Source organism: Athene cunicularia (assembly GCF_003259725.1).
Source record: "Athene cunicularia isolate RWA chromosome 5 unlocalized genomic scaffold, athCun1 chr5_part1, whole genome shotgun sequence".
Lineage (NCBI taxonomy): Eukaryota > Metazoa > Chordata > Aves > Strigiformes > Strigidae > Athene > Athene cunicularia.
The window spans coordinates 10,028,631-10,032,973 of NW_020799101.1; the positions used below are offsets into that span (position 1 = coordinate 10,028,631).

Genomic DNA, 4,343 nt, shown 5'->3' on the forward strand with positions numbered 1-4,343 from the left:
GGAAAGGGGGGGGGGGGGTCAGGCAGCCCCAACTCGCCAAGGAGAGTGGGCTGGAGCGAAGTAGACCTGTGAGTCTCCAAACTAATTTGACCTCCACAGGGGCAAAATCACCAATATTTTCCATTTTAAACTACAACTAAATTTAGAGGTTTTATGGTTGCAGCGTGCCTCCTTTCCCACACTTTCCTGGAGTGATCTCCAAATTCCTCTCCTGTCCTCTCTCATTAAAACATGACTCAGCTCTCCCAGCTGGAAAACTGGAGACCCACGCAGTCCCAAGGTGGCCTGCTGCCATTAGTGATGTCCTGCGTCGGCATTAACCATAAACTTGGGAGCAGCAGTGGCAACAGAAGGCTTTGCAAGTCGGATATGGGGAGAAATCAGTGTTACTGAACCTGTGAGTACTCTGTGAGCAGCTGTGAAACCTATCAACTGGAGTTTCTCATGTCCCTTTTGGGAAAGTTCTCCCAGCACCACGGATTGACCAAGGACACCTGCACAACAGACTCTAATGGAGCAGCAACGCAAAGAGCGAATTCCCTCTCTGCCCTTAAACATTCCCCCAAATTAATACCATATACATCTCAGCCAAGGCAAAATTATGGTCATGGAAAGAAAAACAAATGCAAAGTCAATGCAAAATAGCACCACCTGGTGACACCTACTATAACAATGCCAAGTTCAACATTGTGCTCTACCAACTACAAAATTTGGCAGCTCTTCATTTGCCTTTACTTTTTTTTACTGGACGTAGTGCTGGAGCAATGTCTCCTCTGGAGTGAGCTGCTACTTTTAAGGGTATTTAAACATTTTTGAGAATCGGCTGAGTGACTCCAATGCTGGGATGAGTACTCCATCCACTGGCTCTCACTCCTCCTTCTGGCTTTGTCCTGTCTCCTTTATCAGCTCAGGAGGTTTCTCAGAACACCTTGAAATACACCACCATCAATGCTACAGAGCTTTTTGCAAACGCTTGCTTCAGATTTTCATTGATCTGTGGCTTCAGCATTCCCGGCACTTTGAAATGTCAGCTCAGATATCAAAGTAGTGGAAACAGTTGAATCTGTGAACAATTCCTGTTCATTACATCAAACCGAAAAAACATCATGCTGTTAGACCCTCTCCTGATGCTTTCCACAGATGTGAAAGGCTAGGCTGACAAAACAGCAACAACTGTTCATTTGCCACATCATATAACTGCTTACTTTTATCTGCAGCCACTCTTGTAGATGTCAGGCTATGACTCAGGGGCTCATGAACCCCACACACCCTCTTTCTATTTTTTTCCACATTCGGTTCCATAAAATCAGCTTCTAGTCCACCCCCGATGAAGTCTAGTAGCCACCATAAGGCTTGGCTGTTGCTCACTAGTTATTTTTTCCTAGGAAAAAGAAACCAGACAACACTTGCCCTTGACAAGGATCTAAGTGGCACTGAGAAGTCACATAAACCCTTTTTTGAAGCATTCCTGTCTTGTGCTTTGCTCCACTTCATACAGCATGCTTGCAGAACTGGAACCACTGGAATGCCATGACAACTCCACACCAGACCTACCAGCACGATGCTGCTCTCCATTAGAAGGAGAAAGCCAAGGCTCAAAATCATAACTTTTTCCCTTCTCCCAGTTTGGTCTTAGCATCTTGGTTGACAGTATGGGACCCAAGAGCTCTCTTTATAATTAAAATACAGATTGTTTGCCCACTCTGTTGCAGCACTAGGTGCTCTCAGTGCTTTTTCTGGCCACTGGGAGATGAAGGCAGCCTCTGCAGCACAATGCTTACAAGAACTGTATGATAAACTGCTGCACACGCAATGCTGAGAAACACTGGAATAAACTTGAGTTTGGTGGTTAATACCAAAGGGATTATAATATATTAGGTCAGAAGCACAAAGGCATTCTCAAGCCTCCCTCCTGCACTGAACACAGGGGGTATCACACTGCAGGGCTGTATCCAGCTTCTGCAATGCGTTTGGCTATTTTTCACCTAGTTAGATAAAAAGCAATTACAACGTTAACGAATGGAACAGGGAGAACTCCTTGTGATATGTTTGTTTGCACCTATCGACTGTGATATTTTGCATTGAGCAGAGCTGGATTAGTTCAGGGCTACTGTGTGAGCCTAAGAGTTGACTTTGTGGATTCAGTGGTATTTCCTCTGAATCATTATTGATAGACCTTACTGCAAATATTAAGAGCAAGTATATTCAACTAGGAGTTAAATCTGAGCTCAGATACGAGCACTGTGTTTGTCTGAAGTTCCCCCAACTGTTTCAGCTCTATGAACATTGTTCGCTGCCTAATCTATGGCATTGTGTTACTCCCCATTGCTGAATTACGCCCATCTTCTACTCATGGCTGATTATGGCACAATGGTGGGATTAAAAATCCCTCATCAACAGAATAACGGTTGGAGAAAAAAAAAATAATATTGAAGACATGGAAGTAAATGGGGGGAAGGAGGGACAAAATGCACCTTACTTTGCTTTGATAAGAACAATTTTCTACCCAGTTGCTCTGGGAAACCTATCTGGCACACCTGGCACACAAGAAAGGAGTAGAGTTCAGCTTCCAACACATCTGAAGTGCAGCCACTTGCTATGCAGGTCAGTGAAACCAGGAGTTAAGACACAAAAGACGAAAATTTGTAATAAACAGGGCACAGACCTAAAAGGATCAGACAGCCAGTCCCATGGAAGGAGTCAGTCTGAGTTTGGCAGGGGTCACTAGTGAAAGTGAGTGAGTAGAAGAAAACTGGAAGAACACTGCACCAACGCAGAGCATGAAGATATGGGATAAAAATGTTTAATCAATAATAAAAAAAAGGATTAATAAGAGGGCTGGAATAAGATCAGAGCTGAGAGCAGAAAACAGAAGTCAGATGGACACCTGGAGATGAAAATCCCAGTTTCCCACCCCCATCACAGGACAGGAGGAGCCTGAGGAGGAGGTTAATTGCAGTACCTACCAGGTGAGGTATTTATTTCTAGATGAGATGTCAAAACACGAGAGGCACCAGATGGACCTCTGAGCCTTGAAGCTCTGCTCAGCCATGGGGAAGTCAGAGAGCGAGAAGCCCAGCATAGGACTGCTGGGGATCAGCAGAAGCCGGAGCCTGCTTCATGAAAACAGACAGCAAGTTCTAGCTTGTTTGGCATTGCACAGTGAAGAGAAAAGCATGCAACTCCTATACTGATGAGAAAAGCATCAGACTGGGAGAACTAAGCAATCATAGTGCACATACGAAGTAAGAGACATGCATATACTAGGAAAAAAAATTATAATATCGGTGCAACAAAGTTCTGAAACTTCCCCTTCCCGGGAGACTGGGAACAAATGAATTACAGTGGTGTGCAATAAGGCACAATATCATTCAGAGTTTAGATTTGCTGACCTGCCATGTCCCTTCCTGTCCTACATTTAGATTATCTTTTATACAATGGATCTTGTACACTGCTTGCATTTTTGAAGCAAAAATCTTGGATGACAGCCTAGAATAGGATTATTAACTCATAACAGGACAAAAAAAAAAATCACATATCCTCATAGGTTCCTGCAATCCCCTCTCACCCTCCAATTTTGGCAGCCACTGTCCCTGTGTGAGGTGGAAAAACAAGCTTAAGTGAATCGAAGATAAACGAGATTAGTAGCCAGACAGCCCAAATTCTGAGCAAGTTCAGTAGGACGATTGCAACGTTACTGTAACTCTGCTGACTCCAACTTTTCTTTCAACTGATTTAGGCCAGAAGTTTCCTTGCAGCCTGACATGTTTCACAGCCTGCAGCATGTTTACTCAGAGAAATTCCTCAGTCTAAGGAATCTGAGAAAAACGACCAACAGTTCACAATGGTGATCTAGTACAGGGAGGAAAGACCATGGACGCTGTCTGGGGGTACCTCTAAGATCAGCGTACCCGAGCACTCCTTCCCCACCCCCAAGCTCTGGAATTCAGCTCCTGGTGCTGATGTTGCAAGAAGCCACTTCATCATCGCAGAGCTATTGAGCAAAAGGGAGGACGAGGCACGAGAGAAGTATGTGAATAAACCCAAGCAGAACTTGGAAGACCTCATCCCAAAACCACCGGATAACAGCATCTTTCAAAATAAAAGCCTGAAACCGGCCCAGCACCGGGCGCAGCCGCGGCAGCCCTCCACTACACGCCGGCGGATTCAGGGTCACGGCCAGGCACGGCGGAGCCACAGCCTGATGCACCTCACACCTGCCACCCGGGCCACCTCGCACCTCACACCTGCCACCCGGGCCACCTCGCACCTCACACCTGCCACCCGGGCCACCTCGCACCTCACACCTGCTGCCCGGGCCACCTCGCACCTCACACCTGCTG

General features: G+C 45.8%; 1 protein-coding gene across 1 annotated transcript in view; it reads right to left on the reverse strand.

The window, feature by feature from the left end:
- LOC113480419 (inverted formin-2-like) overlaps window positions 1-3,089 on the reverse strand; it is a 19,828-nt gene extending 16,739 nt beyond the window's left edge. Inside the window, exons 1-2 of the mRNA XM_026849216.1 lie at window positions 2,967-3,089; window positions 2,480-2,596 (exon numbers count right to left, since the gene is read on the reverse strand). The gene's annotated coding sequence lies outside the window, so the exon portion shown is untranslated. The remainder of the gene's footprint in view (window positions 1-2,479; window positions 2,597-2,966) is intronic.
- Between the last annotated feature and the right edge of the window lie 1,254 nt (window positions 3,090-4,343).